The 14806-nt window shown below is 51.3% G+C and overlaps 1 protein-coding gene and 1 non-coding gene across 2 annotated transcripts in view; one reads left to right on the forward strand and one right to left on the reverse strand.

Moving 5' to 3' along the window:
• LOC127052588 (zinc finger protein 560-like) overlaps window positions 1-14806 on the reverse strand; it is a 374863-nt gene that overhangs the window by 73548 nt on the left and 286509 nt on the right. The window lies entirely within an intron of this gene.
• TRNAV-AAC (transfer RNA valine (anticodon AAC)) lies at window positions 9946-10018 on the forward strand. Its single transcript has one exon. It is a non-coding gene; the product is annotated as a tRNA-Val (tRNA).

Raw genomic sequence — 14806 nt, forward strand, 5'->3', positions numbered from 1 at the left:
TGGTAGAAAACTTTGTATCAAATGTTATAGCCCCTAAGGATAGTATAGTTAAAGTAAAAGAAAACATGTGCCTTTTTGCTAGAAGTAGAATAAGATCTTCCCCCGCACTCTGTAATCAATTGCTCTATTGACTGAATGAGGTGTGAATGAGTGAGGCTTGGAAGACACCCACCTCCAGACAGCTACAACAGTTGAAGAGGGAATGGGAGCCAGAGCAAAGGACAATACAACTTGTCAAGTGGGCCCAATAAAGAAGAGCAGACATATTGATGGCCTCAGGGATTAGAAGCAAGCACCTTCTTTAGAAAACACCCTCTTTGAGCAGCATTGGGACAACACCCAGAGAAAAGCAGCACAAAGACCAACGGACGCAGACCCAGATTTTGAATCTGGTCTAGATTTGCATAAGAGGGAAGCTGCTATAAATGCGAGGTGTCTTGCAGAAGGACCCCGGATCTCGTCTTGTCACCATCGGACCATCGATTTGGATCGGTAGAAGCCCGGCTCCACCCCTCCCCCATCTAACTCACCTGGCCAGTGCAGTTAAGGGGAGCAACTAGTTGGTAACAACAGCAAGACGGAGTGTGTTTATGTCTGTGTGTGTGCGTGAATGCATGACTGTGATATATATCTCATGTGCATATCATAGAGTATTAATTGATACCTGTATTACTAATAAATGTGGCATTTTGCCTTAATCCCCCTGAAAAGTTCCTGTACAGTACTTTGAGTAAAACAGCGAGGGCCACAATACTCCAAAGAAAACAGCTGAGGACCGAAACCCCCCGGCCCTGCGGAAACACCCCCCACTCAGGACCTGCCAGCCTGGCGGAAACACCCCGCCCAGCCCTGCAGAAACAAACCCTCCTTCCCCAGCGCCGCCCCACCAAAACAGCTGTGGGTCAAAAAGGAAGGTTGGTGGTGGGGAGGTGTTACTTGATGTTAAATCAACCAGGGACTCCCAGCCAAAGAGGTGGCTGGGAGCCCTCAGGGTCAAATTAAAGGGCCTGGGGCTCTGACGACTGGGGGAACCCGGAGCTTTTCAGGGCTGGGGCAGGGATTTAAAGGTCCCAGAGCTCCTGCTGCTGAGGGGAGCCTGAGCCCTTGAAATCCCAGCCTCACTCCATCCCCTGGAGCTGCCGCCAGGATTCAAAGGGCTCTGTGCTGCCTGCAGCCACAGGGATCCCTGAGCCCTTTAAATCTCAGCTGCTGCCGGGATTCAAAGGGCTCTGGGCTGCCCGTGGCGGTGGGGAGCCCTGAGACCTTTAAACCTCAGCTGCGGCCGGGAATCTCTGCGAGCAGCCCAGAGCCCTTTGAATCCCGGCCGTGGCTGGCAGGCCGGCTTTAGGAAGTGCGGGGCCCAATTTGAACATTTTTGGCGGGGCCCCGCAGGGATGATTGGGGAAAAAAAAGCCTTTCAGTTCTTAACAACCGGTTCCCTATAAAAAGTTCTGCCACAGTATGTATTTTTTGTACCAGTAGGGTTACCATACGTCCGTATTTTCCTCCCAGATGGCGATTTAAGAACCAAAAAGCCTGACATGTCCGGGAAAGTACAGATGTATGTTAACCCTACCTAAAGTTCTTTTTTAAAAAGATGGGTCCTGAACTAGAAATGAGCTCTGCCACTCCCTTAGGGTGTGCTAGGGTGCACATGTGTGGGTCCCAGCTGCTCCCTGCCCATCTCATTGAAGCAGGTGTGCAGGGTTACTTCCCTCGGAACTGCAGGGCACCAGTGAACATGGGGCTGGCTGGAGGTGGGGGAGGGGGGAGGATGCGAGAGGTAGGGTCTGGCTGCAGGCTGGGCAAGGGGTGTGGGGCAGGCTGGAGACTAAGAGGTGTGGGGTGGGCTGGCTGGCTTCAGGCAGGGCCACAGGGAGGGTGCGGCATGGGTTGGCAGGGCTGGAGACAAAGGAGTGCGGGACTGGCTGGCTTCAGGCAGCGGCGTGTGGCAGGGGTTGGCTGGAGACGGGTTGGTGCAGGGCTGAAGGCAAGGCAGGGGGTACGGGGTTGGCTGGAGACAGGGCAGGGGGTGCAGGGCTGGTGCGGGCAGGGCAGGCAGTATGGCAGGGGTTGGCTGGAGACAGGGCAGGGGGTGCAGGGCTGGTGCGGGCAGGGCAGGCAGTGTGGACAGGGGCTGGCTGGAGACAGGGAAGGGGGTGCAGGGCTGGCTGGAGACAGGGGTTGGTGCAGGGCTGAAGGCAAGGCAGGGGGTGTGGGGCTGGCTGGAGATGGGCAGGCTGCAGGCAGGAACTGGTGCAAGCAGGGCAGGAGGTGCGGGGCTGGTGCGGGCAGGGGGTGCAGCAGGGGCTGGCTGGGGACGGGCTGGCTGCAGGCAGGGCAGGGGGTGCAGGTACAGGGGGTACAGCCCATCCTCTATCGGTGAGTGCCTCCTTCTCCTCCTCCTCCTCCTCCTCCTCACCCCTCTCCCACTAGGGTAGCAGCAGCAGCCTGGGGTTTGGGGGCTATTTCAAGGGCCCGGGGCGCCCCTGCTTCCACGGCCCTCAGCTCTGTAAATAGCCGCGGGAACCCTGGGGAAGCGGCGGGGCTCCAGTGGCTATTTAAAGGGCCGGGGAGGTAGAAGCAATGGGAGTCCTGGACTTTTTAAATAGCCCCCAGAGCCCCGCAGCCATACCCCAGGGCTCCAGCAGCAGGGCTCTAGTGGCAATTTAAAGGGCCTGGGGTTCCAGCCCCTGCTGGGAGCCCCAGGCCTTTTAAATTGCCCCCTGGGGAAACTGGGCCACCCTGGTACAGCGCACTGGCTTTTGCTGGTACTGGGGCTTGGGTGCGGGGTCCTCTTAGGAGCGAGGCCCATTCAAGGGAATTGGTTAAATTGGCCTAAAGCCGGCCCTGGTGGCTGGGATTTAAAGAGCTCTGAGTTCCCCGCCCGCCTGCCCAGAGCCCTATAAATCCTGGCCGCGGCTGAGATTTAAAGAGCTCTGGGCCTCCCTGCGGCTGCGGGCAGCTCAGAACCTTTGAATCCCGGCCGCGGCTGAACTTTAAAGGGGTTTGGATTCCCCGCGGCTACGGGCAGCCCAGAGCCCTTTGATTCCCGGCTGCGGGACGCACAGTGAGACTTCACGGGCCGCACGTTGCCCGTGGGCCAGTATGTTGTGCAGGCCTGGCATGGAGGGGCAAAATAGGTAAGAAATTTCCGTGGCCTGTCACTAGCAAATAGTAGCCACCATGGATCCTGCCAGAGGTGGCTACATCTTAGCACTGTGGGAAGCAACCCTTCACAGAGACCATCTTGTCTTGTGGTTTGGGATACTTCTCAAGACATGCTGCACTCAGAGTGACCCCCTCATCCTGTGCCAGCTGGAGAAAAGAAAAGGGGCCAGCCAACTCTCCCACTACCAGCTGCGAACCACTGATCCAAAAAACAGGGGGAGGCCTCTGGCTTTGATGTGTATTAAATATCAGGCTGGTCTCTTTCTTTGGCAAATATCTAACAGAGCTAAAGAGGGAACAAATGATCCTCAAAGGAGAGGGGAAAGACAATCACTGGGAAATTTAATCCCCTGCAACATCCAGAATGGAGAGCGACTCAGGGCAACAGGTTCCCCCGAGGAAGAAGTTTTTGGGATTTAGAAACATAAGGAACAGCACAAAACTTGAGAGGATTGTTAATTGACATTTGATAATGACACAGAGGGAAAACCTGAGCTTTCAGATCAGTGTTCAGAAATGAAAGACAAAGGGTGGAAATCAGAGATTTTGGATCCATTTTGCAAATTATAGAGAGGAAAGTGGAAAATCAGAGGGATTTTATATCAGTTGTTGATAGGAGGTAAAATCTGAGTGTTTCACATGAATACTTGATAAATGAATAAAGAGGAAATGGGCAACATTTGCAAACATTTTGTGTTCAATAATCTGAGAAAAGGTGTAAATCTGAGATTTTCTTATTATTTTATAATTAGAGACAGGAAAATCTCAGGGCATATTCAATTAGAAATAGACAACTAGAGAGAAGTGGGGCAAATGTTTAGGTTATTTTATTTGAATCTTTGAGATTTGCAAAGAAATTGTGTCACAAACTGCATATTTTGATAACTATGAGAGGAAAACACCAAGATCTGAGGGGAGAGAGTCACTTTCCTGTCAGGGCCCAGTGCTCCCTCCCCCCTCCCCCTCCGGGGTCTCTCACTCACTGGGGGCTCCAGGCGGGGCTGGTGCGGTCAGAGCCTGGGGCTGCCTAGGGGGCAGGTCCCAGCTGGAGAAAGCCCCCCCCCCGGCCAGGATAGGAATGTGCTACTGGTAGCAGCCTGGGGCTGGACCCTCTCTATGGGGGACACTTGCTCCCCCCCTCCCCTTCCTGGCCCTTCCCACGCCGTGTTGCCAGCAGAGAGTGGCCCCCCCCAGCCCAGCCCAGAGGTGTCCCTGTCTCAGGCCCCCCCCCAGCCTCTGCCAAGTTCAGAAATCACTCGGGGGAACCATTTCCCACCTACACAAGGACAAATCACTGCAGGTGAAAATGGGGGGAAACACCCCAAACCTGAGATCTGAACTGGCCATTGGCAAAGGGGAGAGAAAATGGGGCACAATGGGGGGAGGGGAACAGGGAACTTCTCAGGGGTTTGAGGGAAGGGGGTGTCAGCCTGGATGTTGCTTGTTGCTCTCTAGGGAGAAAGGGGGCAGGACAGGAGAGGAGGGGGGTCTCCACGGAGGGGGCAGTGGTAATTCCGAGGGGATCTCAGCCCTCCCTTTTTCTCCCCGCTCCTCAGGGGTCACCTGCTCTTCTCCCCTCGCCCCCCGGCCATGTCCCGGCTGCACAGACATTTTCCATCCATCCCTTTCCAGGTCTCCCCCCTCCGCAGCCCCCGCCCCACCCCACGCAGGGGCTGCTAGGTGTAATGCATGTTCAGTAGGGATTTCTCCCCTACTAATGCTGGGGTGTCCTTCTCCTATAGGTTAGTCTACTAATGATCTCATCTTGGTGCCATGTGTGTCAGTTCATTGCCATGGCACTCGTGTGCTTAGACATCTGAGGATGCTCTATAGAAAAGCTCCTTGAGTGAGGTGATCCACAGGGAGTAGCTCAAAGCTCCAAAGTGCCTGGCCAGGGGCAGGACATTGGCACAGCAAGGGCGGGGTGTGGCAGTGACATCACAAAGGCCTTTTGCAGGACCTCACACTATTGGTCAAAGACTATTGGTGAGCAGGTGGTGACCTCACAGAGAGATCCTGACATCAGTCAGGGGCCAGGGGCTAGGGAAACCTCAGAGACCCCTGTGTCTTTGCTTCAGCAAGTCTCCTTCTCCAGGTCTCTGTCTGAGGACTGAGAGAGTATTCGGGTTACGGACGTGAGCTGCCAGGAGAAACCTCTTTCCAGTTTTCTCCTTCCCTTGTAGTGATTTTACTAGAAAACAGCCGTCCCTGTTTAGAAGGTAAGAGCCTCCTGGAGGTGTGAAACCTGTTCAGTCTGATCCATCTGGTGAGAGTTGAATTCTAGGCATGGAAAACATGAGCTTAAGGAGGCAGAATTTTATTCCGCACCTGGGATTTTGTCCCTTAGAATCATGGGGACATTAGGGTTTGTCCTTTGTGTTTCACCTTTTCCTCCATCCACCTGTCCCCTCCCTCCTTTCTCTTCATCTCTTCTTTTGTCCTTTCTCCTGTTCCCCTCCCAACACCAGGACGAGTGTGTGCGTGTGTGTTGCGGGGGAGTGCTCTGCAGCTCTCACTGTGGGAGTTCCACCCAAAAATGTGAGGCTGAAATAGTGCTCAGGCAGTCAGGGGCTGGATTAACCTTTTGTTGGCCCTGGCACCAAACATATTTGTGGGCCCCAGTGTAGTCACTGTGGGCTCCGAGTGGTGGGCCTGGTGGGGCAGTGCCATTGGTGCCTTCGTATACCCGGTACTGAACCTCAGAGACATTTTTCATTTTGATCACACACCTCTCCATGACTATATGCATTGCCATACACAGCTCCCTCAGCCCGCCGGTTTTCTTATTGAGCTGTACACCCATGTGGGTTTACCAGTGTCCACAGTGAGCAGAACTTTCATAGTGACCAAGGAAACTCCCCACAGATTTATCTCTTTCCTCATTCAGACCTTCTCTAGCCATGTCTCCAGTACCCCCCCATGTCACCAGTCACTGCATGTGGTCCTAGTCTCAGCTCAAAGTCCTAAAGCCAGCAGACACCTGATCAGTTCTGACAGATCCCTCCCTCAGCCCCCATCCTGCCATGTGAGCAAGCCACCTGCAAACACCATTTCCCCAAAGTGAGGACTTAGCCCTTGGGAATCTGAAGACACCAGCGTCTCTCTCCCTCTGCTCCCATCTACATGCTAGTCTGCTACCTGGTCACCACCACCTCTCCCCATACTTGTTTCCTTTCTACTTTGGACATGCTCCCAACCAGCTGGAAGCTCCCTCTGCAAGCCTGACCTGCTCCCGCCTTCCCTGCTCCCCCGACATTCCTTTCCTACTGGTGACCTCTGTTCCTTGAGGTTAACTCCAGTGTCTTTAGGTGCTCTAGCTTAATGGCCCCAGGAGTCATAGAGCCACTTGTAGTTTCTCTAGCCACAGCCATGGGGCAACTGCCAGAGGCCAGCCTTAGACAGCTGCAGCTACTAGCCGCAGGAGCGGAGGCAATGCCAAGGCTGAGCATGCTTGAACCTTGCAAGGGCAGCACTAGGGACTCTAAATCCTCAGCACTGGCCCTAGGCAGCTGCAGACTCTGGAGTTAGGCACTTTCCTCCTCTAGGTTCCTGCATGGTTACAGAACTGCAGTAAAGTGGAACAATTATCAGCTTCTGTGATTGGAAGATGTCTGGATCCATCTAATAAGACTGTCCTACATAAATGAGGAAAGTTGAGGTGCCTTTATTATTCTTTTGTTCCATTCTTTGTTTCTATGGGGAATTTGCCAGTGCAATATCACTGTCTTCCTTTTAAACAAACAAAACTAAAAAAAAAAAGTGTAATGGCTGTTGAAAATAGCAATTCCAGCCCTCGTTAGCACTGTGAAGACCCCAACGTTTGTTGCTCAATTTTCTCCTACTTTTTCTACAGTAAATGACAGTGGATCAGCATATTTGATTTGGGAGAAATGAAGTAACAGCTGCCCAAATTGAGCTTGAGCACTCCTGATTTTGAGGTGTTCAGATCTGGAAGGCAGGGGCTAGATTCCCTTTATGAATATTAGATACATCTGGAAAGGAAAAGTCAATTTCTATTTTCATGGCTCAGAAGTGGAAATCCTCCTGTCCTGTATCTGAAGCTGTCCAGGTCCAGTAGAGCCTCCTCTTCCTTACTTACCATTTTACCTTCTGGTGGGATCCACATACCTCCCTTGCCCAGCTTCAGATAGAGAGGGGCCCTGTCCAGTTAGTCCACCCAGTTCCATCTTTGGGGGCTGCCAGGCGAGGTCACACCAGCATCCCTAAGCCTGTCTGGGGAAGTCTTCTGAGGGTGCTACCTGGGCCAAAGCCTTCTACTCCTTGGTCACACCTCTTCCCTATTCACAGGTGGCACCCCCTTCTAGCAGCCAGCCCCCCAGCCACAGCAAGCTGCAGCGCATGGAGTCTCACAGCTTCCCCCCTCCCTTTCCTGTTGATAGCAGCCAAGGAATGCTGGGAAATGTTCCTTCTCTGCTCCAAGGCAGGGAGCTGGTCAAGGAACTACAGCTCCCAGGGCCCTATGGGGTCTCAGCTCCCCTACTGAATCCAGGCTGCTCTGAGGCTCCCTTTCTGCAGAGGGGAGGAAGTTACTGTTACAGGTCCCTTCAGAGCTTGGGCCTAGCACTATGGCACCATGTCAAATCCAGTACTGCTCCCAACTCTATCCAGCTCTGCTGCTGGCAGGATCCCTTCCCATTCTTTTTGTTTCCTGTCTCCCCTCCAAGGAGAAGCTCTGCATTGTTCCTGTGTGGGAAATTGAACCCAGGCTGTCTGGGTGAAAGCCAAGAATCCTAACCACTAGACCACATGGGACTTCCATAACACGTTTACATGTTCACATGTTCATATTCAATAACACAATTAAACGTAGCCATTCAAAGTAGCCATTTAAAAGAAGCCATTCAAAAAACTTCAAAAACAGACTTCAAAGAGAAATTGCAGAGTTACAACTGATCTGCAAACTTAACACCATTAATTTGAGCTTGAAGAGGGACTGGGGGTGACTGGCTCACTACAAAAGCAATTTTCCCTCTCTTGGTATTGACACCTCCCTGTCAATTACTTGGAGAGAGCCACATCCACCCTGACTGAATTAGCCTTCAACACTGGTTCTCCCCTTGTATGGTAAACTCCCTTTACATCATGTTCCAATATATATTTATGCCTCTATCTGCAATTTTCACTCCATGCATCTGAAGAAGAGGGCTTTTTACCCACGAATGCTTGTGTCCAAATAAATCTGTTAGTTCTTAAGGTGTCACCGGACTCCTCGTTGTTTTTGTGAAATAAAAGCAAAATGCACTCTAAGCTGATCTTAACCCTTTCAATTGCCCTTACAAACTTAGATGCTTCTCACCACAGGCCGGCTGGTGCTTTGCAGCCAGGCTCTCCCCTTTCGTCAGCGCTTCAGTTGCTTGGTGTGGGGTGTCTGTAGATGTAGGTGGACGAGAGAGACAAAGCATGGCAAATGTCTCTGCTTTTATCATGTCCTTTCTTCCCTCTTGGCTTTGCTCCCCTTCAGAGTCAGGTGAGCATCACTGCGTCTCTCCAAGCAAGTCTGAGCAATTCCCCTGGGGTGTCCTCTTGCAGGTAAGTGATTGCACTGTAGCTCCCTTGCTGAACAATGGCTGTTGATGGGTTGTTTGACACCCTGTCCGGGTGTTGGTTACTTTCCTTGCTGTTGTCACTGGGGAGCTAATATTTGGCTGACTCCCCCACCTTACAGCATAGTGATAACCACACTGCACAATTCTCATAACTTCATATGCATGAATGGTAAACATCTATGGGTAGAGAAATGACTTTCAGCAGATCATATCCTTTCCCCTGATACCTTACAAGGCATGCTCTGTATATAAGATCACGATTATATGAAAATGAGGAATATGGGGGTTACAGCACACTCCCCCAAAGGTACAGAATGTCACACTGAGATTCTATTTTCATTTGTTATGTAACAGCATTAAAGAGATCCAGTGACTGACCAATGGCATTTTCAAGTGCTAAAATAGCAAGCGCTGTTGGTCTCTCATTGGCCATCAGCGACTGAAGATACGGTTTAATGAGCCAGAGCTTCAAGGCGAGGGTGGCTCTGTCCACTGCCTTCCGTTGCGCTGCTGGGCACCAAGTCCCTGGCGGTCAATATGTGAAGCTGGGAGAAGAGAGTGGGGTGGCAAGCGGTGGTAGAACTTTTGCCACCAGGGTCTAGCTGTCTAACTTCCTCTTCGTACTGCTGGGCCCCCGTTGCCTTCAGGTAACACAGGAACTAAGGCAGGAATAGGGTGAGGAAGCAAGTAAAGCCGAGCAAGGAAGGCAAAAGTTAATCTTATCTTCATGGGCAGCTCGCAATGACGTCCTTTTTCTGTGCCACAGCTGACAACAACATCCCAGACAGAAAAGTAACAGGCCAAAAAGAAACCTAGCAGCTGCTGAAACAGTTCAGCTGGGAGCGTGCTAGACTAACAGGCTCTTCTATCCTCCTTTATGCACGGGCGGGATGTTTTCTGAGAGTGCAGCAGTTCCTTTAACTGCCACGAGTCCCTCATTTCAGGCTATGCAGCAGGAAAAGACAGCATGGGCTTCTGCACCGAGTTGGCCCACCTGACCTTTCATTCTTCTCTTGCTCTTTGTCAGCAAGGAGAAGAAAAAGAAGCTCTCCCTCAAGCTGGAGTCACACGGGCGAGGTAAGGACGACTTCCTGAGTGCTGGCTCCAGTCCTCTGCCCTGCCAGCTGACCTATCGAGGGGCTACCACCACATTCTCTAGATTTGTCCATCGGTCTGTGCCAGAGTGAGCAACAACCCAGTAGGTGGAGTTTCTGTAGTGTAGTGGTTATCACATTTGCCTAACACGCAAAAGGTCCCTGGTTCAAAACCAGGCAGAAACATGCTGGCTTCCTTTTCCCAGATCCCCTTGTTATTCAGAAAGGGCACTCCTCCTATTGGCCTGTCCCTGGGATAACTCCAACCCCTGCATGACAGAGGATGCTGACAGCAGTGGAGAAAGCACCTTGGTGTCAGGCTGGAGAACCTAGAGTAGTTAGGCCAGTCACCATTTGGAGGCTTGTGGCTTGGCCACCTCTGCTGTTGGAGGTTGGCCTATAGAGGCTCTCACTTCCTGCTGGGCTCCTTTGCGTGACTGGCCAAAGGAGGAAGTGAGGCAGGAATGGGGCAATAGAGGAAAGTTGAGCTGAGGAAGGCAGGGAAGAAGCTGTGCGGCTAAGTGGGGTTAGTAGAGCACCACCCTTCATTCTGCAAAGCCTGGGGAGGTGTGGTTGGCTGCTGGGAGGTAGAATCCTGTGCCTGCCTCTTGGCTTCCCAGGAGTGGCTACTTGCAGCCCAGGAGAAGAAGGGAGGTTCTGGGTGAAAGGAAAACAAGCAAAGCTGAGTCCAAGTGGAGAATGGCGGCTCCTTTATGGCCAGGTCTCTCTTTGAGGACTGAGAGAGGATTGGGTTCACGGACGTGAATGCCAGGAGGAACTTCTTTTGAGTTTTCTCCTTCCCTTGTAGTGATTTTACTAGAAAACAGCCGTCCCTGTTTAGAAGTTAAGAGCCTCCTCGATGGAAGGGGTATCATGGGGGTGTCACAGTTCAGATGCTAATGCCCCACCGCCTCCACTGTAAGGAAGCTCCTGCCACCTGCTCTGTGTTTGCAGGGCGGGAGAGAGCAGCATCCATGGCAGAGATTTGCTCCTGGCTGCCGGAGCAGAGCAGCAGGCTTAGCTGTCAGAACTTCCTGGAGCTATGAAAGGGGAGGGTCCCATGGCTCTGTAGCAGAATGCAGGGCAGGCGAGTTCACGGCAGGCATTATGGGATACTGGAGGAGGCCAGTTATGGTTATATAATGAACGGCAGCATCTACACTGGCACTCTGTCCCTTTAAGTTTGCTGCAAAAAGCTCTAGGCCTCTCATCGAAGTGGTTTTATTTTGTCACCAAAACAGGGCAGTTTTGTTACCAGATGTGGCATTGCAGTGTGTACACCAGCCACGAGCTGCCGACCGAAGGGGAGTTGTGAGTTTTTCACAGACCTGAGCAATATAATTCTGCTGAAATAATTTTGTAGTGCAGACCTGGCCAAAGATTTACACACACACACAAACACACACACACAGAGCTTGAAGGAAAACCTCATCTGCTCCTCCGCTTTGCAGAATCCAAACAAAAGTAAAGCTTGTCAGGTCCTGGTGGAGATGGCAGGGAGTCAGGTGTGGTCAAACACTGTGTTTTAACCAGATGCAAGCACCAGGGCTTAGCTGGCTAAAGCACTTGCCTTGTAAGCGGGAGATCCAGGGTTCAGGTCCTTAGCGGAGTGGCTTTTGGGGTACATGGTATTGGCTACAGTCAGAAAACAAGATTCAGAGCTAGATGGGCCTTCGGCCTAGCCCAGTGTGGTTTTTCTTATGGTTTAAATTATGCTCAGAGCCACTGATAATAGAGTTATTGAAAGTTTGGGAGATAAGAGCTGATAGGACAGTGGTCCAGTCCCCTCGCAGCTGACCTCCTCCCTCTGAGACAGGGGCAGGTCTGAGCTCTCGCACCAAATGCTCATTGTGGCTGCGAGAATCTGTGGGCAGCTCATTTAATTTGCATTGAGGATTGAGTCCTGCTTTGTGCCCAGTGTCTGAGAATGAAAATCCTAAACCGCCCTTTGAAACAACAAAAGCAGCAGGACGTGTTATTGTCCCTGCCCCAAAGCAGACAGACCAATGGAGAAATGCCACTGAGTCCACGGTAATACTCCACTGCCATTTTACCTTTTTTGCTTGCTAAACTCCCTCTCAACCTTTTGGGGTCCCAGACCCCGGTATTGAGCCTGAGCTGAGATGTCTACACTGCAAATTTACCACCCCACGGCCCAAGACCCAGGAGCCGGAGCTGGCATGGGGCAGCCCTGGATGTTTCATTGCAGTGTGGACATAGCCTAGCATTATGTCTACACTGCATTAGCACACTCAATTCACTATTCTCAAACCCTGGGTCAGCTGATTCAGGCTTGTGGGGCTTGTGCGACAGGGTAATAAAATTACAGTGTAGACAATTGGGCTTGAACCCATCCTCTGAGACTCCACAAGGGGTGAGGGTCTCCGAGCCTGGGCTCCAGTCTGAGCCCAAATGTCTACACTGCAGTTTTTAGCCTCACAACCTGAGCCCCAGGAGCCCAAATCAGATCATCCAGGCCAACCAGGCCACAGGGATTTTATCTCAGTATAATTGCACTCTCAGGGTACGTCTACATTGCAATGCAAGCCCAGGGTTAGCAGAAGTCACGTCAGCAGCCCCAACACATAAACCTAAACTATGAGGAAAAGACCCACCCACAAATAAGCTGGGTAGTGTCCTTCTCCCTAAGGTTCGTAAGTCCAGCAACCAAAAGTCATTTAACATGAGCCATCTCCTCTCTGCACCCCACTCACAGCTGTTGTCCTTAGTCAGTGCAAGCCCAGAGGTGCCTCTGTAGAGTTCATCTGCCATCCTGGGTGGAAAAGGGGGAAAATAAGAAGGCACCGTACTCACTATGTTGTCTAGGTTCTCACTCACCCCTCCACAGCCGCCCTGTCCTAAAGTTGGTCTAACACATAAATTTTAGCATGAGGACTCAGGCCCCAGCCCACTTGGCTTTGGAACCAATGTCCCCTGCCTAGCAAGTGCTATTGAATTGAGGGTGAGTCCCTCCATCTGGATCTGCCAAGCACAGTTCTGCTGCCCTCGATTCACACAACAAGGACAAACAACCCTTTATTTCTCCTGTCCCAATAACAAGGAGACTGGGAATCCAACACCAGCCAAAAGTGATCATATTTGGCAAGCAACCCAACATATTCCCAACATACTGTAAAATCCACATGAAGACTCATACACGAAACCTTTCAAGAAAATCTTCCTGAGGGGGTCTCAAGCACCTGCTGCTGGGGGGAAGGAAGGAGCTGTGGGTTGAGATTGAGGGACACTGGGAATAGGAGGGGGTTGTGGGTTGGGACAAAGGAGAAGGGTGAAGAGGAGCAGGCTCTGGTTGGGAGTGAGGAGCAGTGAGCATAGGAGGGACTGAGGGTTGGGACTGAGGGGCACTGGGCAAAGAGGGGACATGGGTTTAGGCTGAAGAGTATCCTCATTTGGGGATCCAGCAGAACAGGGGAAGGCAGCAGGTGATTCTAATTCCATAGGGATATTTTGTGTGTGTGCGTGCAGGGGAGGAACATGCTATATAGCCCAGAAGCCTTTATTCTCCTGGCTGCAAGGACAGAGGGGCTGTCAGGAAGTTGCCCCTTCAATCCCCCACACACAAAGGCCCTTCTTAGAAAAGGCAAAATCCTGAAGAGAAAAAACATCAAAGAAGACTCCAGAAAGACAGATTTTTAAGATATAATGAGTAGTTTATTACCTGACCAGGGACTTGAACCCTCAGATTAAAAGCCTGATACTTTACCAACTGAGCTAGTCAGACTCACAAACAATACAACAAGTGGTGCAGAGGAGAAACTAGTCAAGGAAAGAAAGCAGGAAAAAATAGGGGAAACTGCTGCTCTCTCTGGCCTGGTCAAAACGACGAGTTTATGTCAAATTTAACAGCATTAAATCACATTAACTCTGCACCATCCACACAAAAGAAGCCCTTTATATTGATATAAAGGGCTCTAATACCGGTATCTGTACTCCTCCTTGATGACGAGTAGTGCTGAAATCAGTATTGCCATGTCAGATTAGGGTTAGTGTGGCTGCAATTGGCGCTATTGGTCTCTGGGCGCTATCCCACAGTGCACCATTGTGACTGCTCTGGACAGCAATCTGAACTCGGATGCACGGCCAGGTAGACAAGAAAAGCTCCGTGAACTTTGAATTTCATTCTGTTTGTCCAGCGTGGAGCGCGATCAGCACAGGTGACTATGCAGTCCCAGAATCAAAAAAGAGCTCCAGCATGGACTGTTCGGGAGATAATGAAGCTGATCTCTGTATGGGGAGATGAATTTGTTTTATCAGAACCGTTCCAAAAGACGAAATATTCAAAACATTTTTTGAAGAAATCTACCAAGGGCTATGATGGACAGAGGCCACAATAGGGACTCAAACGCACGTGCTGAAACCAAGGAAAGAGACAAGCGTACCAGAAAGTCAAAAGAACGAAAATGGACGCTATGGAGGGCAGGGCGACTGAGGAGTTGTAGCGATCCCACAGTTCCTGCACTCTCCAAAAAACCATTTGACATTCCTCGGCTGAGTTCCCAAAGCCTCTGATAGGGTCAAAATAACATGGCGCGTGTTGTTCAGAGCATATGTCGCCCCGCCTCATGCCCCCATGAAAGCAAAAAGAGAGAAAAAAATCCCTCTACACCTTTTTTCATTGTCACTGTATGTTCTAGGATGCTGCTGGCAGTATGTGGTGCTGGAAGCAACACAGCAGCATCCCCTTCTTCCCTTGCGGGACGACAGACGGTTCAGTAGGACAGGTATCATAAAGTGTCGCCGTGTGAGTGCTCACCTGACTGGACTCGGTGAGGTCGGAAGGGGGTGGTTGCGGAACAAAGATGGGAAGACTCCCAGGTAATTCATAGCAGCCTGAGGCTGCGCTACAATACCCCTTGATCCCTGCTGGGCAGAAGCATATAAAGTCTTGTTGTTTCAAATTCCGGCATTCTTATTACTTAATCACACAATATGGAGGATAATGCCATGGTAGCC

This window comes from Gopherus flavomarginatus, chromosome 5, assembly GCF_025201925.1.
Source record: "Gopherus flavomarginatus isolate rGopFla2 chromosome 5, rGopFla2.mat.asm, whole genome shotgun sequence".
NCBI lineage: Eukaryota > Metazoa > Chordata > Testudines > Testudinidae > Gopherus > Gopherus flavomarginatus.